At 41.0% G+C, this 24,244-nt stretch overlaps 21 non-coding genes across 21 annotated transcripts; all 21 read left to right on the forward strand.

The window, feature by feature from the left end:
- Nucleotides 1–8,740: 8,740 nt before the first annotated feature.
- trnaw-cca (transfer RNA tryptophan (anticodon CCA)) lies at nucleotides 8,741–8,812 on the forward strand. The gene has a single exon. It is a non-coding gene; the product is annotated as a tRNA-Trp (tRNA).
- Nucleotides 8,813–9,506: 694 nt separating this feature from the next.
- On the forward strand, nucleotides 9,507–9,578 carry trnaw-cca (transfer RNA tryptophan (anticodon CCA)). Its single transcript has one exon. It is a non-coding gene; the product is annotated as a tRNA-Trp (tRNA).
- Nucleotides 9,579–10,272: 694 nt separating this feature from the next.
- trnaw-cca (transfer RNA tryptophan (anticodon CCA)) lies at nucleotides 10,273–10,344 on the forward strand. Its single transcript has one exon. It is a non-coding gene; the product is annotated as a tRNA-Trp (tRNA).
- Nucleotides 10,345–11,038: 694 nt separating this feature from the next.
- trnaw-cca (transfer RNA tryptophan (anticodon CCA)) lies at nucleotides 11,039–11,110 on the forward strand. The gene has a single exon. It is a non-coding gene; the product is annotated as a tRNA-Trp (tRNA).
- A 694-nt stretch (nucleotides 11,111–11,804) lies between these two features.
- On the forward strand, nucleotides 11,805–11,876 carry trnaw-cca (transfer RNA tryptophan (anticodon CCA)). The gene has a single exon. It is a non-coding gene; the product is annotated as a tRNA-Trp (tRNA).
- Nucleotides 11,877–12,570: 694 nt separating this feature from the next.
- On the forward strand, nucleotides 12,571–12,642 carry trnaw-cca (transfer RNA tryptophan (anticodon CCA)). Its single transcript has one exon. It is a non-coding gene; the product is annotated as a tRNA-Trp (tRNA).
- A 694-nt stretch (nucleotides 12,643–13,336) lies between these two features.
- On the forward strand, nucleotides 13,337–13,408 carry trnaw-cca (transfer RNA tryptophan (anticodon CCA)). Its single transcript has one exon. It is a non-coding gene; the product is annotated as a tRNA-Trp (tRNA).
- Nucleotides 13,409–14,101: 693 nt separating this feature from the next.
- On the forward strand, nucleotides 14,102–14,173 carry trnaw-cca (transfer RNA tryptophan (anticodon CCA)). The gene has a single exon. It is a non-coding gene; the product is annotated as a tRNA-Trp (tRNA).
- A 694-nt stretch (nucleotides 14,174–14,867) lies between these two features.
- trnaw-cca (transfer RNA tryptophan (anticodon CCA)) lies at nucleotides 14,868–14,939 on the forward strand. The gene has a single exon. It is a non-coding gene; the product is annotated as a tRNA-Trp (tRNA).
- Nucleotides 14,940–15,635: 696 nt separating this feature from the next.
- Nucleotides 15,636–15,707, forward strand: trnaw-cca (transfer RNA tryptophan (anticodon CCA)). Its single transcript has one exon. It is a non-coding gene; the product is annotated as a tRNA-Trp (tRNA).
- A 694-nt stretch (nucleotides 15,708–16,401) lies between these two features.
- trnaw-cca (transfer RNA tryptophan (anticodon CCA)) lies at nucleotides 16,402–16,473 on the forward strand. Its single transcript has one exon. It is a non-coding gene; the product is annotated as a tRNA-Trp (tRNA).
- Nucleotides 16,474–17,167: 694 nt separating this feature from the next.
- trnaw-cca (transfer RNA tryptophan (anticodon CCA)) lies at nucleotides 17,168–17,239 on the forward strand. The gene has a single exon. It is a non-coding gene; the product is annotated as a tRNA-Trp (tRNA).
- Nucleotides 17,240–17,932: 693 nt separating this feature from the next.
- trnaw-cca (transfer RNA tryptophan (anticodon CCA)) lies at nucleotides 17,933–18,004 on the forward strand. Its single transcript has one exon. It is a non-coding gene; the product is annotated as a tRNA-Trp (tRNA).
- Nucleotides 18,005–18,698: 694 nt separating this feature from the next.
- On the forward strand, nucleotides 18,699–18,770 carry trnaw-cca (transfer RNA tryptophan (anticodon CCA)). The gene has a single exon. It is a non-coding gene; the product is annotated as a tRNA-Trp (tRNA).
- A 694-nt stretch (nucleotides 18,771–19,464) lies between these two features.
- Nucleotides 19,465–19,536, forward strand: trnaw-cca (transfer RNA tryptophan (anticodon CCA)). Its single transcript has one exon. It is a non-coding gene; the product is annotated as a tRNA-Trp (tRNA).
- Nucleotides 19,537–20,230: 694 nt separating this feature from the next.
- trnaw-cca (transfer RNA tryptophan (anticodon CCA)) lies at nucleotides 20,231–20,302 on the forward strand. The gene has a single exon. It is a non-coding gene; the product is annotated as a tRNA-Trp (tRNA).
- Nucleotides 20,303–20,995: 693 nt separating this feature from the next.
- trnaw-cca (transfer RNA tryptophan (anticodon CCA)) lies at nucleotides 20,996–21,067 on the forward strand. The gene has a single exon. It is a non-coding gene; the product is annotated as a tRNA-Trp (tRNA).
- Nucleotides 21,068–21,761: 694 nt separating this feature from the next.
- trnaw-cca (transfer RNA tryptophan (anticodon CCA)) lies at nucleotides 21,762–21,833 on the forward strand. Its single transcript has one exon. It is a non-coding gene; the product is annotated as a tRNA-Trp (tRNA).
- A 693-nt stretch (nucleotides 21,834–22,526) lies between these two features.
- trnaw-cca (transfer RNA tryptophan (anticodon CCA)) lies at nucleotides 22,527–22,598 on the forward strand. The gene has a single exon. It is a non-coding gene; the product is annotated as a tRNA-Trp (tRNA).
- Nucleotides 22,599–23,292: 694 nt separating this feature from the next.
- Nucleotides 23,293–23,364, forward strand: trnaw-cca (transfer RNA tryptophan (anticodon CCA)). Its single transcript has one exon. It is a non-coding gene; the product is annotated as a tRNA-Trp (tRNA).
- A 694-nt stretch (nucleotides 23,365–24,058) lies between these two features.
- Nucleotides 24,059–24,130, forward strand: trnaw-cca (transfer RNA tryptophan (anticodon CCA)). Its single transcript has one exon. It is a non-coding gene; the product is annotated as a tRNA-Trp (tRNA).
- The last annotated feature ends 114 nt before the right edge of the window (nucleotides 24,131–24,244 follow it).

Below are 24,244 nucleotides of genomic sequence, written 5' to 3' on the forward strand. Positions count from 1 at the left end.
AATCAGTCATTTTTCCCATAAAATTTCAAAGGAAAACTAAATCACACAGACACACAACTTGGAAGGAGGGACGTATTGGGGGTTGTAGAGACAGACAGTGCCTCCAATAGTTAGCTTTGTTCGAGCTAAAAAGAACCGTCAGACCTAGAGTTCCGAAACTTTAGAAACCTGTTCTAGACCTCGGGTCGATAGTGCGTGGTGAGTTAGGTGGCTCTAGAAGGTTCTCGGACCGAGAAATAGCCTCGTACATTTGCAATGATTTCAATTCATTTTGACCATTACGAAAATGGCGACATTTAGAAAAGTCTCAGAGACACAAGACTAGGTGCATTGGAACCGGCTCGGCCCATAGAGACGGACCCCAACGTTTCGGTCCGATAGCTCATTCAAGGACCCCATAGCAAGGCATGGAAAAAGTGGATTTTCAGCACCAATTAGGGTTTTACTCGGGCACCGAAGGACCTATCGAGCCGAAACTCGGGATTCGGGGTCGCCTCACATAGGCCTTCACATAATGTCTGACCTGGACCCGCAGCTAGAACGTAACTATGTGTTTTACGTTTTTATTATGTTTTAAACTAAAGGCGCTGTGAATTATGGGCCTGCTCTGACATATATGATAGTTGGCTTCTAAATGAGTTGGAAAAAGTGGGTTTGGTGTCAATTGGTATCAGTTTGGTGTCAAAATGACATCTAATTGACTGATGGACACTGACTTGCTAGTTGACTTTTGTACATTAGCAATATGTTTAAACGGAGAGGGACCATCACCAAAAGTGACATTCTGAAATCAACCCTAACGAGCCATGGAGATGAACCAGAATCACTGCCCAGCTATCCCGAGTTCATCGGGCCAGTCAATTTCACATTCCTGCAGGATTTTTATAGCATGACAAATTCGTGATGGTACCTGCCCATTGAACCATATTGCAAATGCACAGTGACTTTGCAAAAGTGAGAAAACATAAACAAATGGACATGATGAAATCAACACAACGAGTGATGGAAATGTACAACTATCACTGCTCAGCCATCCTGTGTTCATCAGACCAGTCAATTTTGCATTTTTGAGCATGTCAAATTTCATATGGTAAATGCACATTGAAACATATTGCAAATGCGCGCGCACTTGCAATATGATTCTATAGTGTAAAAACATCACCTAATGGACATGATGAAATCAACACAACGAGTGATGGAAATGTACAACTATCACTGCTCGGCCATCCTGTGTCCATCAGACCAGTCAATTTTGCATTTTTGAGCATGTCAAATTTCATATGGTAAATGCACATTGAAACATATTGCAAATGCACAGTGACTTGCAATATGATTCTATAGTGTAAAAACATCAACTAATGGACATGATGAAATCAACACAACAGGTGATGGAAATGTACAACTATCACTGCTCGGCCATCCTGTGTTCATCAGACCAGTCAATTTTGCATTTTTGAGCATGTCAAATTTCATATGGTAAATGCACATTGAAACATATTGCAAATGCGCGTGCACTTGCAATATGATTCTATAGTGAAAAAACATCACCTAATGGACATGATGAAATCAACACAACGAGTGATGGAAATGTACAACTATCACTGCTCAGGCCATCCTGTGTTCATCAGACCAGTCAATTTTGCATTTTTGAGCATGTCAAATTTCATATGGTAAATGCACATTGAAACATATTGCAAATGCGCGCGCACTTGCAATATGATTCTATAGTGAAAAACATCACCTAATGGACATGATGAAATCAACACAACGAGTGATGGAAATGTACAACTATCACTGCTCGGCCATCCTGTGTCCATCAGACCAGTCAATTTTGCATTTTTGAGCATTTCAAATTTCATATGGTAAATGCACATTGAAACATATTGCAAATGCGCGCGCACTTGCAATATGATTCTATAGTGTAAAAACATCACCTAATGGACATGATGAAATCAACACAACGAGTGATGGAAATGTACAACTATCACTGCCCGGCCATCCTGTGTTCCCATAGCGAGCATTAATATCAGAATGACCGGTAAATGCATTTACAACCATATTTTAATTTTTGGGTTACCAGTTGCACAACAATGCACGTGCATTTGCAATATGATTCTATAGTGAAAAACATCACCTAATGGACATGATGAAATCAACACAACAAGTGATGGAAATGTACAACTATCACTGCTCGGCCATCCTGTGTTCATCAGACCAGTCAATTTCACATTCCTGCAGGATTTTTATAGCATGACAAATTCGTGATGGTACCTGCCCATTGAACCATATTGCAAATGCACAGTGACTTTGCAAAAGTGAAAAACATAAACAAATGGACATGATGAAATCAACACAACAGGTGATGGAAATGTACAACTATCACTGCTCAGCCATCCTGTGTTCATCAGACCAGTCAATTTTGCATTTTTGAGCATGTCAAATTTCATATGGTAAATGCACATTGAAACATATTGCAAATGCGCGCGCACTTGCAATATGATTCTATAGTGAAAAAACATCACCTAATGGACATGATGAAATCAACACAACGAGTGATGGAAATGTACAACTATCACTGCTCGGCCATCCTGTGTCCATCAGACCAGTCAATTTTGCATTTTTGAGCATGTCAAATTTCATATGGTAAATGCACATTGAAACATATTGCAAATGCGCGCGCACTTGCAATATGATTCTATAGTGTAAAAACATCACCTAATGGACATGATGAAATCAACACAACGAGTGATGGAAATGTACAACTATCACTGCCCGGCCATCCTGTGTTCCCATAGCGAGCATTAATATCAGAATGACCGGTAAATGCATTTACAACCATATTTTAATTTTTGGGTTACCAGTTGCACAACAATGCACGTGCATTTGCAATATGATTCTATAGTGAAAAAACATCACCTAATGGACATGATGAAATCAACACAACAAGTGATGGAAATGTACAACTATCACTGCTCGGCCATCCTGTGTTCATCAGACCAGTCAATTTCACATTCCTGCAGGATTTTTATAGCATGACAAATTCGTGATGGTACCTGCCCATTGAACCATATTGCAAATGCACAGTGACTTTGCAAAATGTGAGAAAACATAAACAAATGGACATGATGAAATCAACACAACAGGTGATGGAAATGTACAACTATCACTGCTCAGCCATCCTGTGTTCATCAGACCAGTCAATTTTGCATTTTTGAGCATGTCAAATTTCATATGGTAAATGCACATTGAAACATATTGCAAATGCGCGCGCACTTGCAATATGATTCTATAGTGAAAAACATCACCTAATGGACATGATGAAATCAACACAACGAGTGATGGAAATGTACAACTATCACTGCTCGGCCATCCTGTGTTCCATCAGACCAGTCAATTTTGCATTTTTGAGCATGTCAAATTTCATATGGTAAATGCACATTGAAACATATTGCAAATGCGCGCGCACTTGCAATATGATTCTATAGTGAAAAAACATCACCTAATGGACATGATGAAATCAACACAACGAGTGATGGAAATGTACAACTATCACTGCTCGGCCATCCTGTGTCCATCAGACCAGTCAATTTTGCATTTTTGAGCATGTCAAATTTCATATGGTAAATGCACATTGAAACATATTGCAAATGCGCGCGCACTTGCAATATGATTCTATAGTGTAAAAACATCACCTAATGGACATGATGAAATCAACACAACGAGTGATGGAAATGTACAACTATCACTGCCCGGCCATCCTGTGTTCCCATAGCGAGCATTAATATCAGAATGACCGGTAAATGCATTTACAACCATATTTTAATTTTTGGGTTACCAGTTGCACAACAATGCACGTGCATTTGCAATATGATTCTATAGTGAAAAAACATCACCTAATGGACATGATGAAATCAACACAACAAGTGATGGAAATGTACAACTATCACTGCTCGGCCATCCTGTGTTCATCAGACCAGTCAATTTCACATTCCTGCAGGATTTTTATAGCATGACAAATTCGTGATGGTACCTGCCCATTGAACCATATTGCAAATGCACAGTGACTTTGCAAAAGTGAAAAACATAAACAAATGGACATGATGAAATCAACACAACAGGTGATGGAAATGTACAACTATCACTGCTCAGCCATCCTGTGTTCATCAGACCAGTCAATTTTGCATTTTTGAGCATGTCAAATTTCATATGGTAAATGCACATTGAAACATATTGCAAATGCGCGCGCACTTGCAATATGATTCTATAGTGAAAAACATCACCTAATGGACATGATGAAATCAACACAACGAGTGATGGAAATGTACAACTATCACTGCTCGGCCATCCTGTGTCCATCAGACCAGTCAATTTTGCATTTTTGAGCATTTCAAATTTCATATGGTAAATGCACATTGAAACATATTGCAAATGCGCGCGCACTTGCAATATGATTCTATAGTGTAAAAACATCACCTAATGGACATGATGAAATCAACACAACGAGTGATGGAAATGTACAACTATCACTGCCCGGCCATCCTGTGTTCCCATAGCGAGCATTAATATCAGAATGACCGGTAAATGCATTTACAACCATATTTTAATTTTTGGGTTACCAGTTGCACAACAATGCACGTGCATTTGCAATATGATTCTATAGTGAAAAAACATCACCTAATGGACATGATGAAATCAACACAACAAGTGATGGAAATGTACAACTATCACTGCTCGGCCATCCTGTGTTCATCAGACCAGTCAATTTCACATTCCTGCAGGATTTTTATAGCATGACAAATTCGTGATGGTACCTGCCCATTGAACCATATTGCAAATGCACAGTGACTTTGCAAAAGTGAGAAAACATAAACAAATGGACATGATGAAATCAACACAACAGGTGATGGAAATGTACAACTATCACTGCTCAGCCATCCTGTGTTCATCAGACCAGTCAATTTTGCATTTTTGAGCATGTCAAATTTCATATGGTAAATGCACATTGAAACATATTGCAAATGCGCGCGCACTTGCAATATGATTCTATAGTGAAAAAACATCACCTAATGGACATGATGAAATCAACACAACGAGTGATGGAAATGTACAACTATCACTGCTCGGCCATCCTGTGTCCATCAGACCAGTCAATTTTGCATTTTTGAGCATGTCAAATTTCATATGGTAAATGCACATTGAAACATATTGCAAATGCGCGCGCACTTGCAATATGATTCTATAGTGTAAAAACATCACCTAATGGACATGATGAAATCAACACAACGAGTGATGGAAATGTACAACTATCACTGCCCGGCCATCCTGTGTTCCCATAGCGAGCATTAATATCAGAATGACCGGTAAATGCATTTACAACCATATTTTAATTTTTGGGTTACCAGTTGCACAACAATGCACGTGCATTTGCAATATGATTCTATAGTGAAAAAACATCACCTAATGGACATGATGAAATCAACACAACAAGTGATGGAAATGTACAACTATCACTGCTCGGCCATCCTGTGTTCATCAGACCAGTCAATTTCACATTCCTGCAGGATTTTTATAGCATGACAAATTCGTGATGGTACCTGCCCATTGAACCATATTGCAAATGCACAGTGACTTTGCAAAAGTGAGAAAACATAAACAAATGGACATGATGAAATCAACACAACAGGTGATGGAAATGTACAACTATCACTGCTCAGCCATCCTGTGTTCATCAGACCAGTCAATTTTGCATTTTTGAGCATGTCAAATTTCATATGGTAAATGCACATTGAAACATATTGCAAATGCGCGCACTTGCAATATGATTCTATAGTGTAAAAACATCACCTAATGGACATGATGAAATCAACACAACGAGTGATGGAAATGTACAACTATCACTGCTCGGCCATCCTGTGTCCATCAGACCAGTCAATTTTGCATTTTTGAGCATTTCAAATTTCATATGGTAAATGCACATTGAAACATATTGCAAATGCGCGCGCACTTGCAATATGATTCTATAGTGAAAAACATCACCTAATGGACATGATGAAATCAACACAACGAGTGATGGAAATGTACAACTATCACTGCTCGGCCATCCTGTGTCCATCAGACCAGTCAATTTTGCATTTTTGAGCATGTCAAATTTCATATGGTAAATGCACATTGAAACATATTGCAAATGCGCGCGCACTTGCAATATGATTCTATAGTGTAAAAACATCACCTAATGGACATGATGAAATCAACACAACGAGTGATGGAAATGTACAACTATCACTGCCCGGCCATCCTGTGTTCCCATAGCGAGCATTAATATCAGAATGACCGGTAAATGCATTTACAACCATATTTTTATTTTTGGGTTACCAGTTGCACAACAATGCACGTGCATTTGCAATATGATTCTATAGTGTAAAAACATCACCTAACGGAGATGATGAAATCAACACAACGAGTGATGGAAATGTACAACTATCACTGCTCGGCCATCCTGTGTTCATCAGACCAGTCAATTTTGCATTTTTGAGCAAGGTCAAATTTCATATGGTAAATGCACATTGAAACATATTGCAAATGCACGTGCACTTGCAATATGATTATATAGTGAAAAAACATCACAAAATGGACATGATGAAGTCAACACAACGAGTGATGGAAAGGAACAACTATCACTGCCCGGCCATCCCGAGTTCATCAGGCCAGTCAATTTTGCATTTCTGCAGGATTTTTGAGCATGTCAAATTTCTTACGTCATTTGGCCCACAAAAAAATCCTTATGCACAATTTAAAAAAATATATAAAAAAATATGATAATAAAATTGGACAAAAGTATATTCATACAGTTCTTACACATGTGTAATTGACAAAAAAATTGAAAGAATTTCAAAAAACGGTCCAGAAAGCACTTTTTAAGGGTGTGTGAAGTTTTTACAAAATTTTGACATTTTTGACTTTTGACTTTGACTTCCTATGAAATCATATTGGAATTGGACAAAACATATTCCTTATGCGCATGTAAAAAAAAAAAAAAAAAAAAAAATTATGATAATAAAATTGGACAAAAGTATATTCATACAGTTCTTACACATGTGTAATTGACAAAAAATCGAAAGAATTTCGAAAAACGGTCCAGAAAGCACTTTTTATGGGTGTGTGAAGTTTTTACAAAATTTTGACATTTTTGACTTTTGACTTTGACTTCCTATGAAATCATATTGGAATTGGACAAAACATATTCCTTATGCGCATGTAAAAAAAAAAAAAAAAATTATGATAATAAAATTGGACAAAAGTATATTCATACAGTTCTTACACATGTGTAATTGACAAAAAATCGAAAGAATTTCGAAAAACGGTCCAGAAAGCACTTTTTATGGGTGTGTGAAGTTTTTACAAAATTTTGACATTTTTGACTTTTGACTTTTGACTTCCTATGAAATCATATTGGAATTGGACAAAACATATTCCTTATGCGCATGTAAAAAAAAAAAAAAATTATGATAATAAAATTGGACAAAAGTATATTCATACAGTTCTTACACATGTGTAATTGACAAAAAATCGAAAGAATTTCGAAAAACGGTCCAGAAAGCACTTTTTATGGGTGTGTGAAGTTTTTACAAAATTTTGACATTTTTGACTTTTGACTTTTGACTTCCTATGAAATCATATTGGAATTGGACAAAACATATTCCTTATGCGCATATAAAAAAATTAAAAAAAAAATTATGATAATAAAATTGGACAAAAGTATATTCATACAGTTCTTACACATGTGTAATTGACAAAAAAATCGAAAGAATTTCGAAAAACGGTCCAGAAAGCACTTTTTTAAGGGGTGATAAGTTTTTGAAAAAAGTTCATTTTTCAAAATTTTACTTTTGGACATTGATTTGGGTTACATATCCAATATGAAAAACCCCGGTGGAGCGCATTTGCCCCCTGTTGAATTTTTAAAGTGTTACAACTGGCAATTACCATATGGCATTTGCAATACACTTTGGATGAATCAACGCCGAATTGGGTGGTATTGGCCAATGTGTATATGGTTTGTCCGATGCCAATGACATGCCATTCATTTTTGTCCAATACAGGGGGGTATTCCCTTACAGTACTAATCTCGCATGGAAACGAACAAACCAATGCTGCTTTTGATGAAAATAGTCTCTCACAAGAACCTGACACACTGCAAAATCCTAAATGAAATTATGTTATTGTCAGTCTTCGAACAGGTAGTTTAATGTATGCTTGGGGGCAGTTTTTTGACACCTGGATGAGAAACGTTCCCTAAGTAAACTGCCTGTTACTCAGGCCCAGAAACTAGGATATGCATATCAATGGTAGATTTGGATAGAACACACTCTAAAGTTTCCAAAACTGTTGAAATAATGTCTCTGAGTATAACAGAACTGATATGGCAGGCGAAAAACCTGAGGAAAATGTATCCAGGAGGTGGGATTGTTTTGATGTGGGTAGTTTTCAATTGAATGCCTTTTGAGTTTCTAATGGGTTAGGACCCAGATTGCAGTTCCTATGGCTACCACTAGATGTCAACAGTCTTTAGACTTTGTTTCAGGCTTGTTTTCATGCACTTAACCTGCCGGGCAGAGGCACGTGCTGATGGGGGTGGCATTGTCAGATGGTTCATTTCCCCATAGAACCAGGCCTCCATTCCAAATTATACAGTCATCGAAATCTGAACTAGGCATCCTCTCCAAAGATGTTAGAAGTCAAAGACCTCGTGGCGCAATGGTAGCGCGTCTGACTCCAGATCAGAAGGTTGCGTGTTCAACTCACGTCGTGGTCATGGTTTTTATGTGTGCAATCTCTGCCGCCTTTACTCAGTGAATCAGCACAAGTACCAATGTGGCTTTACAGTACTAATCTCGCATGGAAACGAACAAACCAATGCTGCTTTTGATGAAAATAGTCTCTCACAAGAACCTGACACACTGCAAAATCCTAAATGAAATTATGTTATTGTCAGTCTTCGAACAGGTAGTTTAATGTATGCTTGGGGGCAGTTTTTTGACACCTGGATGAGAAACGTTCCCTAAGTAAACTGCCTGTTACTCAGGCCCAGAAACTAGGATATGCATATCAATGGTAGATTTGGATAGAACACACTCTAAAGTTTCCAAAACTGTTGAAATAATGTCTCTGAGTATAACAGAACTGATATGGCAGGCGAAAAACCTGAGGAAAATGTATCCAGGAGGTGGGATTGTTTTGATGTGGGTAGTTTTCAATTGAATGCCTTTTGAGTTTCTAATGGGTTAGGACCCAGATTGCAGTTCCTATGGCTACCACTAGATGTCAACAGTCTTTAGACTTTGTTTCAGGCTTGTTTTCATGCACTTAACCTGCCGGGCAGAGGCACGTGCTGATGGGGGTGGCATTGTCAGATGGTTCATTTCCCCATAGAACCAGGCCTCCATTCCAAATTATACAGTCATCGAAATCTGAACTAGGCATCCTCTCCAAAGATGTTAGAAGTCAAAGACCTCGTGGCGCAATGGTAGCGCGTCTGACTCCAGATCAGAAGGTTGCGTGTTCAACTCACGTCGTGGTCATGGTTTTTATGTGTGCAATCTCTGCCGCCTTTACTCAGTGAATCAGCACAAGTACCAATGTGGCTTTACAGTACTAATCTCGCATGGAAACGAACAAACCAATGCTGCTTTTGATGAAAATAGTCTCTCACAAGAACCTGACACACTGCAAAATCCTAAATGAAATTATGTTATTGTCAGTCTTCGAACAGGTAGTTTAATGTATGCTTGGGGGCAGTTTTTTGACACCTGGATGAGAAACGTTCCCTAAGTAAACTGCCTGTTACTCAGGCCCAGAAACTAGGATATGCATATCAATGGTAGATTTGGATAGAACACACTCTAAAGTTTCCAAAACTGTTGAAATAATGTCTCTGAGTATAACAGAACTGATATGGCAGGCGAAAAACCTGAGGAAAATGTATCCAGGAGGTGGGATTGTTTTGATGTGGGTAGTTTTCAATTGAATGCCTTTTGAGTTTCTAATGGGTTAGGACCCAGATTGCAGTTCCTATGGCTACCACTAGATGTCAACAGTCTTTAGACTTTGTTTCAGGCTTGTTTTCATGCACTTAACCTGCCGGGCAGAGGCACGTGCTGATGGGGGTGGCATTGTCAGATGGTTCATTTCCCCATAGAACCAGGCCTCCATTCCAAATTATACAGTCATCGAAATCTGAACTAGGCATCCTCTCCAAAGATGTTAGAAGTCAAAGACCTCGTGGCGCAATGGTAGCGCGTCTGACTCCAGATCAGAAGGTTGCGTGTTCAACTCACGTCGTGGTCATGGTTTTTATGTGTGCAATCTCTGCCGCCTTTACTCAGTGAATCAGCACAAGTACCAATGTGGCTTTACAGTACTAATCTCGCATGGAAACGAACAAACCAATGCTGCTTTTGATGAAAATAGTCTCTCACAAGAACCTGACACACTGCAAAATCCTAAATGAAATTATGTTATTGTCAGTCTTCGAACAGGTAGTTTAATGTATGCTTGGGGGCAGTTTTTTGACACCTGGATGAGAAACGTTCCCTAAGTAAACTGCCTGTTACTCAGGCCCAGAAACTAGGATATGCATATCAATGGTAGATTTGGATAGAACACACTCTAAAGTTTCCAAAACTGTTGAAATAATGTCTCTGAGTATAACAGAACTGATATGGCAGGCGAAAAACCTGAGGAAAATGTATCCAGGAGGTGGGATTGTTTTGATGTGGGTAGTTTTCAATTGAATGCCTTTTGAGTTTCTAATGGGTTAGGACCCAGATTGCAGTTCCTATGGCTACCACTAGATGTCAACAGTCTTTAGACTTTGTTTCAGGCTTGTTTTCATGCACTTAACCTGCCGGGCAGAGGCACGTGCTGATGGGGGTGGCATTGTCAGATGGTTCATTTCCCCATAGAACCAGGCCTCCATTCCAAATTATACAGTCATCGAAATCTGAACTAGGCATCCTCTCCAAAGATGTTAGAAGTCAAAGACCTCGTGGCGCAATGGTAGCGCGTCTGACTCCAGATCAGAAGGTTGCGTGTTCAACTCACGTCGTGGTCATGGTTTTTATGTGTGCAATCTCTGCCGCCTTTACTCAGTGAATCAGCACAAGTACCAATGTGGCTTTACAGTACTAATCTCGCATGGAAACGAACAAACCAATGCTGCTTTTGATGAAAATAGTCTCTCACAAGAACCTGACACACTGCAAAATCCTAAATGAAATTATGTTATTGTCAGTCTTCGAACAGGTAGTTTAATGTATGCTTGGGGGCAGTTTTTTGACACCTGGATGAGAAACGTTCCCTAAGTAAACTGCCTGTTACTCAGGCCCAGAAACTAGGATATGCATATCAATGGTAGATTTGGATAGAACACACTCTAAAGTTTCCAAAACTGTTGAAATAATGTCTCTGAGTATAACAGAACTGATATGGCAGGCGAAAAACCTGAGGAAAATGTATCCAGGAGGTGGGATTGTTTTGATGTGGGTAGTTTTCAATTGAATGCCTTTTGAGTTTCTAATGGGTTAGGACCCAGATTGCAGTTCCTATGGCTACCACTAGATGTCAACAGTCTTTAGACTTTGTTTCAGGCTTGTTTTCATGCACTTAACCTGCCGGGCAGAGGCACGTGCTGATGGGGGTGGCATTGTCAGATGGTTCATTTCCCCATAGAACCAGGCCTCCATTCCAAATTATACAGTCATCGAAATCTGAACTAGGCATCCTCTCCAAAGATGTTAGAAGTCAAAGACCTCGTGGCGCAATGGTAGCGCGTCTGACTCCAGATCAGAAGGTTGCGTGTTCAACTCACGTCGTGGTCATGGTTTTTATGTGTGCAATCTCTGCCGCCTTTACTCAGTGAATCAGCACAAGTACCAATGTGGCTTTACAGTACTAATCTCGCATGGAAACGAACAAACCAATGCTGCTTTTGATGAAAATAGTCTCTCACAAGAACCTGACACACTGCAAAATCCTAAATGAAATTATGTTATTGTCAGTCTTCGAACAGGTAGTTTAATGTATGCTTGGGGGCAGTTTTTTGACACCTGGATGAGAAACGTTCCCTAAGTAAACTGCCTGTTACTCAGGCCCAGAAACTAGGATATGCATATCAATGGTAGATTTGGATAGAACACACTCTAAAGTTTCCAAAACTGTTGAAATAATGTCTCTGAGTATAACAGAACTGATATGGCAGGCGAAAAACCTGAGGAAAATGTATCCAGGAGGTGGGATTGTTTTGATGTGGGTAGTTTTCAATTGAATGCCTTTTGAGTTTCTAATGGGTTAGGACCCAGATTGCAGTTCCTATGGCTACCACTAGATGTCAACAGTCTTTAGACTTTGTTTCAGGCTTGTTTTCATGCACTTAACCTGCCGGGCAGAGGCACGTGCTGATGGGGGTGGCATTGTCAGATGGTTCATTTCCCCATAGAACCAGGCCTCCATTCCAAATTATACAGTCATCGAAATCTGAACTAGGCATCCTCTCCAAAGATGTTAGAAGTCAAAGACCTCGTGGCGCAATGGTAGCGCGTCTGACTCCAGATCAGAAGGTTGCGTGTTCAACTCACGTCGTGGTCATGGTTTTTATGTGTGCAATCTCTGCCGCCTTTACTCAGTGAATCAGCACAAGTACCAATGTGGCTTTACAGTACTAATCTCGCATGGAAACGAACAAACCAATGCTGCTTTTGATGAAAATAGTCTCTCACAAGAACCTGACACACTGCAAAATCCTAAATGAAATTATGTTATTGTCAGTCTTCGAACAGGTAGTTTAATGTATGCTTGGGGGCAGTTTTTTGACACCTGGATGAGAAACGTTCCCTAAGTAAACTGCCTGTTACTCAGGCCCAGAAACTAGGATATGCATATCAATGGTAGATTTGGATAGAACACACTCTAAAGTTTCCAAAACTGTTGAAATAATGTCTCTGAGTATAACAGAACTGATATGGCAGGCGAAAAACCTGAGGAAAATGTATCCAGGAGGTGGGATTGTTTTGATGTGGGTAGTTTTCAATTGAATGCCTTTTGAGTTTCTAATGGGTTAGGACCCAGATTGCAGTTCCTATGGCTACCACTAGATGTCAACAGTCTTTAGACTTTGTTTCAGGCTTGTTTTCATGCACTTAACCTGCCGGGCAGAGGCACGTGCTGATGGGGGTGGCATTGTCAGATGGTTCATTTCCCCATAGAACCAGGCCTCCATTCCAAATTATACAGTCATCGAAATCTGAACTAGGCATCCTCTCCAAAGATGTTAGAAGTCAAAGACCTCGTGGCGCAATGGTAGCGCGTCTGACTCCAGATCAGAAGGTTGCGTGTTCAACTCACGTCGTGGTCATGGTTTTTATGTGTGCAATCTCTGCCGCCTTTACTCAGTGAATCAGCACAAGTACCAATGTGGCTTTACAGTACTAATCTCGCATGGAAACGAACAAACCAATGCTGCTTTTGATGAAAATAGTCTCTCACAAGAACCTGACACACTGCAAAATCCTAAATGAAATTATGTTATTGTCAGTCTTCGAACAGGTAGTTTAATGTATGCTTGGGGGCAGTTTTTGACACCTGGATGAGAAACGTTCCCTAAGTAAACTGCCTGTTACTCAGGCCCAGAAACTAGGATATGCATATCAATGGTAGATTTGGATAGAACACACTCTAAAGTTTCCAAAACTGTTGAAATAATGTCTCTGAGTATAACAGAACTGATATGGCAGGCGAAAAACCTGAGGAAAATGTATCCAGGAGGTGGGATTGTTTTGATGTGGGTAGTTTTCAATTGAATGCCTTTTGAGTTTCTAATGGGTTAGGACCCAGATTGCAGTTCCTATGGCTACCACTAGATGTCAACAGTCTTTAGACTTTGTTTCAGGCTTGTTTTCATGCACTTAACCTGCCGGGCAGAGGCACGTGCTGATGGGGGTGGCATTGTCAGATGGTTCATTTCCCCATAGAACCAGGCCTCCATTCCAAATTATACAGTCATCGAAATCTGAACTAGGCATCCTCTCCAAAGATGTTAGAAGTCAAAGACCTCGTGGCGCAATGGTAGCGCGTCTGACTCCAGATCAGAAGGTTGCGTGTTCAACTCACGTCGTGGTCATGGTTTTTATGTGTGCAATCTCTGCCGCCTTTACTCAGTGAATCAGCACAAGTACCAATGTGGCTTTACAGTACTAATCTCGCATGGAAACGAACAAACCAATGCTGCTTTTGATGAAAATAGTCTCTCACAAGAACCTGACACACTGCAAAATCCTAAATGAAATTATGTTATTGTCAGTCTTCGAACAGGTAGTTTAATGTATGCTTGGGGGCAGTTTTTTGACACCTGGATGAGAAACGTTCCCTAAGTAAACTGCCTGTTACTCAGGCCCAGAAACTAGGATATGCATATCAATGGTAGATTTGGATAGAACACACTCTAAAGTTTCCAAAACTGTTGAAATAATGTCTCTGAGTATAACAGAACTGATATGGCAGGCGAAAAACCTGAGGAAAATGTATCCAGGAGGTGGGATTGTTTTGATGTGGGTAGTTTTCAATTGAATGCCTTTTGAGTTTCTAATGGGTTAGGACCCAGATTGCAGTTCCTATGGCTACCACTAGATGTCAACAGTCTTTAGACTTTGTTTCAGGCTTGTTTTCATGCACTTAACCTGCCGGGCAGAGGCACGTGCTGATGGGGGTGGCATTGTCAGATGGTTCATTTCCCCATAGAACCAGGCCTCCATTCCAAATTATACAGTCATCGAAATCTGAACTAGGCATCCTCTCCAAAGATGTTAGAAGTCAAAGACCTCGTGGCGCAATGGTAGCGCGTCTGACTCCAGATCAGAAGGTTGCGTGTTCAACTCACGTCGTGGTCATGGTTTTTATGTGTGCAATCTCTGCCGCCTTTACTCAGTGAATCAGCACAAGTACCAATGTGGCTTTACAGTACTAATCTCGCATGGAAACGAACAAACCAATGCTGCTTTTGATGAAAATAGTCTCTCACAAGAACCTGACACACTGCAAAATCCTAAATGAAATTATGTTATTGTCAGTCTTCTCGAACAGGTAGTTTAATGTATGCTTGGGGGCAGTTTTTTGACACCTGGATGAGAAACGTTCCCTAAGTAAACTGCCTGTTACTCAGGCCCAGAAACTAGGATATGCATATCAATGGTAGATTTGGATAGAACACACTCTAAAGTTTCCAAAACTGTTGAAATAATGTCTCTGAGTATAACAGAACTGATATGGCAGGCGAAAAACCTGAGGAAAATGTATCCAGGAGGTGGGATTGTTTTGATGTGGGTAGTTTTCAATTGAATGCCTTTTGAGTTTCTAATGGGTTAGGACCCAGATTGCAGTTCCTATGGCTACCACTAGATGTCAACAGTCTTTAGACTTTGTTTCAGGCTTGTTTTCATGCACTTAACCTGCCGGGCAGAGGCACGTGCTGATGGGGGTGGCATTGTCAGATGGTTCATTTCCCCATAGAACCAGGCCTCCATTCCAAATTATACAGTCATCGAAATCTGAACTAGGCATCCTCTCCAAAGATGTTAGAAGTCAAAGACCTCGTGGCGCAATGGTAGCGCGTCTGACTCCAGATCAGAAGGTTGCGTGTTCAACTCACGTCGTGGTCATGGTTTTTATGTGTGCAATCTCTGCCGCCTTTACTCAGTGAATCAGCACAAGTACCAATGTGGCTTTACAGTACTAATCTCGCATGGAAACGAACAAACCAATGCTGCTTTTGATGAAAATAGTCTCTCACAAGAACCTGACACACTGCAAAATCCTAAATGAAATTATGTTATTGTCAGTCTTCGAACAGGTAGTTTAATGTATGCTTGGGGGCAGTTTTTTGACACCTGGATGAGAAACGTTCCCTAAGTAAACTGCCTGTTACTCAGGCCCAGAAACTAGGATATGCATATCAATGGTAGATTTGGATAGAACACACTCTAAAGTTTCCAAAACTGTTGAAATAATGTCTCTGAGTATAACAGAACTGATATGGCAGGCGAAAAACCTGAGGAAAATGTATCCAGGAGGTGGGATTGTTTTGATGTGGGTAGTTTTCAATTGAATGCCTTTTGAGTTTCTAATGGGTTAGGACCCAGATTGCAGTTCCTATGGCTACCACTAGATGTCAACAGTCTTTAGACTTTGTTTCAGGCTTGTTTTCATGCACTTAACCTGCCGGGCAGAGGCACGTGCTGATGGGGGTGGCATTGTCAGATGGTTCATTTCCCCATAGAACCAGGCCTCCATTCCAAATTATACAGTCATCGAAATCTGAACTAGGCATCCTCTCCAAAGATGTTAGAAGTCAAAGACCTCGTGGCGCAATGGTAGCGCGTCTGACTCCAGATCAGAAGGTTGCGTGTTCAACTCACGTCGTGGTCATGGTTTTTATGTGTGCAATCTCTGCCGCCTTTACTCAGTGAATCAGCACAAGTACCAATGTGGCTTTACAGTACTAATCTCGCATGGAAACGAACAAACCAATGCTGCTTTTGATGAAAATAGTCTCTCACAAGAACCTGACACACTGCAAAATCCTAAATGAAATTATGTTATTGTCAGTCTTCGAACAGGTAGTTTAATGTATGCTTGGGGGCAGTTTTTTGACACCTGGATGAGAAACGTTCCCTAAGTAAACTGCCTGTTACTCAGGCCCAGAAACTAGGATATGCATATCAATGGTAGATTTGGATAGAACACACTCTAAAGTTTCCAAAACTGTTGAAATAATGTCTCTGAGTATAACAGAACTGATATGGCAGGCGAAAAACCTGAGGAAAATGTATCCAGGAGGTGGGATTGTTTTGATGTGGGTAGTTTTCAATTGAATGCCTTTTGAGTTTCTAATGGGTTAGGACCCAGATTGCAGTTCCTATGGCTACCACTAGATGTCAACAGTCTTTAGACTTTGTTTCAGGCTTGTTTTCATGCACTTAACCTGCCGGGCAGAGGCACGTGCTGATGGGGGTGGCATTGTCAGATGGTTCATTTCCCCATAGAACCAGGCCTCCATTCCAAATTATACAGTCATCGAAATCTGAACTAGGCATCCTCTCCAAAGATGTTAGAAGTCAAAGACCTCGTGGCGCAATGGTAGCGCGTCTGACTCCAGATCAGAAGGTTGCGTGTTCAACTCACGTCGTGGTCATGGTTTTTATGTGTGCAATCTCTGCCGCCTTTACTCAGTGAATCAGCACAAGTACCAATGTGGCTTTACAGTACTAATCTCGCATGGAAACGAACAAACCAATGCTGCTTTTGATGAAAATAGTCTCTCACAAGAACCTGACACACTGCAAAATCCTAAATGAAATTATGTTATTGTCAGTCTTCGAACAGGTAGTTTAATGTATGCTTGGGGGCAGTTTTTTGACACCTGGATGAGAAACGTTCCCTAAGTAAACTGCCTGTTACTCAGGCCCAGAAACTAGGATATGCATATCAATGGTAGATTTGGATAGAACACACTCTAAAGTTTCCAAAACTGTTGAAATAATGTCTCTGAGTATAACAGAACTGATATGGCAGGCGAAAACCTGAGGAAAATGTATCCAGGAGGTGGGATTGTTTTGATGTGGGTAGTTTTCAATTGAATGCCTTTTGAGTTTCTAATGGGTTAGGACCCAGATTGCAGTTCCTATGGCTACCACTAGATGTCAACAGTCTTTAGACTTTGTTTCAGGCTTGTTTTCATGCACTTAACCTGCCGGGCAGAGGCACGTGCTGATGGGGGTGGCATTGTCAGATGGTTCATTTCCCCATAGAACCAGGCCTCCATTCCAAATTATACAGTCATCGAAATCTGAACTAGGCATCCTCTCCAAAGATGTTAGAAGTCAAAGACCTCGTGGCGCAATGGTAGCGCGTCTGACTCCAGATCAGAAGGTTGCGTGTTCAACTCACGTCGTGGTCATGGTTTTTATGTGTGCAATCTCTGCCGCCTTTACTCAGTGAATCAGCACAAGTACCAATGTGGCTTTACAGTACTAATCTCGCATGGAAACGAACAAACCAATGCTGCTTTTGATGAAAATAGTCTCTCACAAGAACCTGACACACTGCAAAATCCTAAATGAAATTATGTTATTGTCAGTCTTCGAACAGGTAGTTTAATGTATGCTTGGGGGCAGTTTTTTGACACCTGGATGAGAAACGTTCCCTAAGTAAACTGCCTGTTACTCAGGCCCAGAAACTAGGATATGCATATCAATGGTAGATTTGGATAGAACACACTCTAAAGTTTCCAAAACTGTTGAAATAATGTCTCTGAGTATAACAGAACTGATATGGCAGGCGAAAAACCTGAGGAAAATGTATCCAGGAGGTGGGATTGTTTTGATGTGGGTAGTTTTCAATTGAATGCCTTTTGAGTTTCTAATGGGTTAGGACCCAGATTGCAGTTCCTATGGCTACCACTAGATGTCAACAGTCTTTAGACTTTGTTTCAGGCTTGTTTTCATGCACTTAACCTGCCGGGCAGAGGCACGTGCTGATGGGGGTGGCATTGTCAGATGGTTCATTTCCCCATAGAACCAGGCCTCCATTCCAAATTATACAGTCATCGAAATCTGAACTAGGCATCCTCTCCAAAGATGTTAGAAGTCAAAGACCTCGTGGCGCAATGGTAGCGCGTCTGACTCCAGATCAGAAGGTTGCGTGTTCAACTCACGTCGTGGTCATGGTTTTTATGTGTGCAATCTCTGCCGCCTTTACTCAGTGAATCAGCACAAGTACCAATGTGGCTTTACAGTACTAATCTCGCATGGAAACGAACAAACCAATGCTGCTTTTGATGAAAATAGTCTCTCACAAGAACCTGACACACTGCAAAATCCTAAATGAAATTATGTTATTGTCAGTCTTCGAACAGGTAGTTTAATGTATGCTTGGGGGCAGTTTTTTGACACCTGGATGAGAAACGTTCCCTAAGTAAACTGCCTGTTACTCAGGCCCAGAAACTAGGATATGCATATCAATGGTAGATTTGGATAGAACACACTCTAAAGTTTCCAAAACTGTTGAAATAATGTCTCTGAGTATAACAGAACTGATATGGCAGGCGAAAAACCTGAGGAAAATGTATCCAGGAGGTGGGATTGTTTTGATGTGGGTAGTTTTCAATTGAATGCCTTTTGAGTTTCTAATGGGTTAGGACCCAGATTGCAGTTCCTATGGCTACCACTAGATGTCAACAGTCTTTAGACTTTGTTTCAGGCTTGTTTTCATGCACTTAACCTGCCGGGCAGAGGCACGTGCTGATGGGGGTGGCATTGTCAGATGGTTCATTTCCCCATAGAACCAGGCCTCCATTCCAAATTATACAGTCATCGAAATCTGAACTAGGCATCCTCTCCAAAGATGTTAGAAGTCAAAGACCTCGTGGCGCAATGGTAGCGCGTCTGACTCCAGATCAGAAGGTTGCGTGTTCAACTCACGTCGTGGTCATGGTTTTTATGTGTGCAATCTCTGCCGCCTTTACTCAGTGAATCAGCACAAGTACCAATGTGGCTTTACAGTACTAATCTCGCATGGAAACGAACAAACCAATGCTGCTTTTGATGAAAATAGTCTCTCACAAGAACCTGACACACTGCAAAATCCTAAATGAAATTATGTTATTGTCAGTCTTCGAACAGGTAGTTTAATGTATGCTTGGGGGCAGTTTTTTGACACCTGGATGAGAAACGTTCCCTAAGTAAACTGCCTGTTACTCAGGCCCAGAAACTAGGATATGCATATCAATGGTAGATTTGGATAGAACACACTCTAAAGTTTCCAAAACTGTTGAAATAATGTCTCTGAGTATAACAGAACTGATATGGCAGGCGAAAAACCTGAGGAAAATGTATCCAGGAGGTGGGATTGTTTTGATGTGGGTAGTTTTCAATTGAATGCCTTTTGAGTTTCTAATGGGTTAGGACCCAGATTGCAGTTCCTATGGCTACCACTAGATGTCAACAGTCTTTAGACTTTGTTTCAGGCTTGTTTTCATGCACTTAACCTGCCGGGCAGAGGCACGTGCTGATGGGGGTGGCATTGTCAGATGGTTCATTTCCCCATAGAACCAGGCCTCCATTCCAAATTATACAGTCATCGAAATCTGAACTAGGCATCCTCTCCAAAGATGTTAGAAGTCAAAGACCTCGTGGCGCAATGGTAGCGCGTCTGACTCCAGATCAGAAGGTTGCGTGTTCAACTCACGTCGTGGTCATGGTTTTTATGTGTGCAATCTCTGCCGCCTTTACTCAGTGAATCAGCACAAGTACCAATGTGGCTTTACAGTACTAATCTCGCATGGAAACGAACAAACCAATGCTGCTTTTGATGAAAATAGTCTCTCACAAGAACCTGACACACTGCAAAATCCTAAATGAAATTATGTTATTGTCAGTCTTCGAACAGGTAGTTTAACGTATGCTTGGGGGCAGTTTTTTGACACCTGGATGAGAAACGTTCCCTAAGTAAACTGCCTGTTACTCAGGCCCAGAAACTAGGATATTCATATCAATGGTAGATTTGGATAGAACACACTCTAAGTTTCCAAAACTGTTGAAATAATGTCTCTGAGTATAACAGAACTGATATGGCAGGCGAAAAACCTGAGGAAAATGTATCCAGGAGGTGGGATTGTTTTGATGTGGGTAGTTTTCAATTGAATGCCTTTTGAGTTTCTAATGGGTTAGGACCCAGATTGCAGTTCCTATGGCTACCACTAGATGTCAACAGTCTTTAGACTTTGTTTCAGGCTTGTTTTCATGCACTTAACCTGCCGGGCAGAGGCACGTGCTGATGGGGGTGGCATTGTCAGATGGTTCATTTCCCCATAGAACCAGGCCTCCATTCCAAATTATACAGTCATCGAAATCTGAACTAGGCATCCTCTCCAAAGATGTTAGAAGTCAAAGACCTCGTGGCGCAATGGTAGCGCGTCTGACTCCAGATCAGAAGGTTGCGTGTTCAACTCACGTCGTGGTCATGGTTTTTATGTGTGCAATCTCTGCCGCCTTTACTCAGTGAATCAGCACAAGTACCAATGTGGCTTTACAGTACTAATCTCGCATGGAAACGAACAAACCAATGCTGCTTTTGATGAAAATAGTCTCTCACAAGAACCTGACACACTGCAAAATCCTAAATGAAATTATGTTATTGTCAGTCTTCGAACAGGTAGTTTAATGTATGCTTGGGGGCAGTTTTTTGACACCTGGATGAGAAACGTTCCCTAAGTAAACTGCCTGTTACTCAGGCCCAGAAACTAGGATATGCATATCAATGGTAGATTTGGATAGAACACACTCTAAAGTTTCCAAAACTGTTGAAATAATGTCTCTGAGTATAACAGAACTGATATGGCAGGCGAAAAACCTGAGGAAAATGTATCCAGGAGGTGGGATTGTTTTGATGTGGGTAGTTTTCAATTGAATGCCTTTTGAGTTTCTAATGGGTTAGGACCCAGATTGCAGTTCCTATGGCTACCACTAGATGTCAACAGTCTTTAGACTTTGTTTCAGGCTTGTTTTCATGCACTTAACCTGCCGGGCAGAGGCACGTGCTGATGGGGGTGGCATTGTCAGATGGTTCATTTCCCCATAGAACCAGGCCTCCATTCCAAATTATACAGTCATCGAAATCTGAACTAGGCATCCTCTCCAAAGATGTTAGAAGTCAAAGACCTCGTGGCGCAATGGTAGCGCGTCTGACTCCAGATCAGAAGGTTGCGTGTTCAACTCACGTCGTGGTCATGGTTTTTATGTGTGCAATCTCTGCCGCCTTTACTCAGTGAATCAGCACAAGTACCAATGTGGCTTTACAGTACTAATCTCGCATGGAAACGAACAAACCAATGCTGCTTTTGATGAAAATAGTCTCTCACAAGAACCTGACACACTGCAAAATCCTAAATGAAATTATGTTATTGTCAGTCTTCGAACAGGTAGTTTAATGTATGCTTGGGGGCAGTTTTTGACACCTGGATGAGAAACGTTCCCTAAGTAAACTGCCTGTTACTCAGGCCCAGAAACTAGGATATGCATATCAATGGTAGATTTGGATAGAACACACTCTAAAGTTTCCAAAACTGTTGAAATAATGTCTCTGAGTATAACAGAACTGATATGGCAGGCGAAAAACCTGAGGAAAATGTATCCAGGAGGTGGGATTGTTTTGATGTGGGTAGTTTTCAATTGAATGCCTTTTGAGTTTCTAATGGGTTAGGACCCAGATTGCAGTTCCTATGGCTACCACTAGATGTCAACAGTCTTTAGACTTTGTTTCAGGCTTGTTTTCATGCACTTAACCTGCCGGGCAGAGGCACGTGCTGATGGGGGTGGCATTGTCAGATGGTTCATTTCCCCATAGAACCAGGCCTCCATTCCAAATTATACAGTCATCGAAATCTGAACTAGGCATCCTCTCCAAAGATGTTAGAAGTCAAAGACCTCGTGGCGCAATGGTAGCGCGTCTGACTCCAGATCAGAAGGTTGCGTGTTCAACTCACGTCGTGGTCATGGTTTTTATGTGTGCAATCTCTGCCGCCTTTACTCAGTGAATCAGCACAAGTACCAATGTGGCTTTACAGTACTAATCTCGCATGGAAACGAACAAACCAATGCTGCTTTTGATGAAAATAGTCTCTCACAAGAACCTGACACACTGCAAAATCCTAAATGAAATTATGTTATTGTCAGTCTTCGAACAGGTAGTTTAATGTATGCTTGGGGGCAGTTTTTTGACACCTGGATGAGAAACGTTCCCTAAGTAAACTGCCTGTTACTCAGGCCCAGAAACTAGGATATGCATATCAATGGTAGATTTGGATAGAACACACTCTAAAGTTTCCAAAACTGTTGAAATAATGTCTCTGAGTATAACAGAACTGATATGGCAGGCGAAAAACCTGAGGAAAATGTATCCAGGAGGTGGGATTGTTTTGATGTGGGTAGTTTTCAATTGAATGCCTTTTGAGTTTCTAATGGGTTAGGACCCAGATTGCAGTTCCTATGGCTACCACTAGATGTCAACAGTCTTTAGACTTTGTTTCAGGCTTGTTTTCATGCACTTAACCTGCCGGGCAGAGGCACGTGCTGATGGGGGTGGCATTGTCAGATGGTTCATTTCCCCATAGAACCAGGCCTCCATTCCAAATTATACAGTCATCGAAATCTGAACTAGGCATCCTCTCCAAAGATGTTAGAAGTCAAAGACCTCGTGGCGCAATGGTAGCGCGTCTGACTCCAGATCAGAAGGTTGCGTGTTCAACTCACGTCGTGGTCATGGTTTTTATGTGTGCAATCTCTGCCGCCTTTACTCAGTGAATCAGCACAAGTACCAATGTGGCTTTACAGTACTAATCTCGCATGGAAACGAACAAACCAATGCTGCTTTTGATGAAAATAGTCTCTCACAAGAACCTGACACACTGCAAAATCCTAAATGAAATTATGTTATTGTCAGTCTTCGAACAGGTAGTTTAATGTATGCTTGGGGGCAGTTTTTTGACACCTGGATGAGAAACGTTCCCTAAGTAAACTGCCTGTTACTCAGGCCCAGAAACTAGGATATGCATATCAATGGTAGATTTGGATAGAACACACTCTAAAGTTTCCAAAACTGTTGAAATAATGTCTCTGAGTATAACAGAACTGATATGGCAGGCGAAAAACCTGAGGAAAATGTATCCAGGAGGTGGGATTGTTTTGATGTGGGTAGTTTTCAATTGAATGCCTTTTGAGTTTCTAATGGGTTAGGACCCAGATTGCAGTTCCTATGGCTACCACTAGATGTCAACAGTCTTTAGACTTTGTTTCAGGCTTGTTTTCATGCACTTAACCTGCCGGGCAGAGGCACGTGCTGATGGGGGTGGCATTGTCAGATGGTTCATTTCCCCATAGAACCAGGCCTCCATTCCAAATTATACAGTCATCGAAATCTGAACTAGGCATCCTCTCCAAAGATGTTAGAAGTCAAAGACCTCGTGGCGCAATGGTAGCGCGTCTGACTCCAGATCAGAAGGTTGCGTGTTCAACTCACGTCGTGGTCATGGTTTTTATGTGTGCAATCTCTGCCGCCTTTACTCAGTGAATCAGCACAAGTACCAATGTGGCTTTACAGTACTAATCTCGCATGGAAACGAACAAACCAATGCTGCTTTTGA

This window comes from Oncorhynchus keta, chromosome 15 (assembly GCF_023373465.1).
Source record: "Oncorhynchus keta strain PuntledgeMale-10-30-2019 chromosome 15, Oket_V2, whole genome shotgun sequence".
Taxonomy (NCBI): Eukaryota; Metazoa; Chordata; class Actinopteri; order Salmoniformes; family Salmonidae; genus Oncorhynchus; species Oncorhynchus keta.